Genomic DNA, 563 nt, shown 5'->3' with positions numbered 1-563 from the left:
TTGTAGTTGACGGAGATTTACAAAATCATGAGGGGTCTGGGAAGAGTAGATCAGGAGATACTGGTCCCATGCGTAAAACTATCAAGAACGCGAGGGCACAGACAAAAATGATTTGCAAAATAAGGAAATCAGAGGTGAGTTATTTTTCACACACATTAATGTTTTTGGTCTGGAATGCAGGGACTGAAAGTGTGGTGGAGGCAGTTTGAATCGAAGCATTCAAGATGCCATTGCATGATTATATGAAACTGTGTCAGTGGTGCGGGGAAAAGGCAGGAGAATGGCAATAAGTTATGAACTGGTTTGGGGAGCCGGTACAAACACGATGGACCCAATACTCTCCTTCTCTCGTAACAGTACACTGATACTGTGATCTCCTTGAATTGGGAAGATTGACCTTCAAACACAACAATCATCTTACTTGGTGCTAAGTGTGGCCCAAACGAGCGGAGAGTTTTCCCCTGATTCCCATTGACACCAATATTGAGAGCGCTTCTTGATTCCACACTCGGTCAAATGCTGCCTGGTTATGAAGACACTTCCACCTCAACTCTGAATTTCAT

The sequence above is a fragment of the Mustelus asterias genome, unplaced genomic scaffold (assembly GCF_964213995.1).
Source record: "Mustelus asterias unplaced genomic scaffold, sMusAst1.hap1.1 HAP1_SCAFFOLD_1363, whole genome shotgun sequence".
NCBI lineage: Eukaryota > Metazoa > Chordata > Chondrichthyes > Carcharhiniformes > Triakidae > Mustelus > Mustelus asterias.
Note: the sequence above shows the minus strand (reverse complement) of the source record.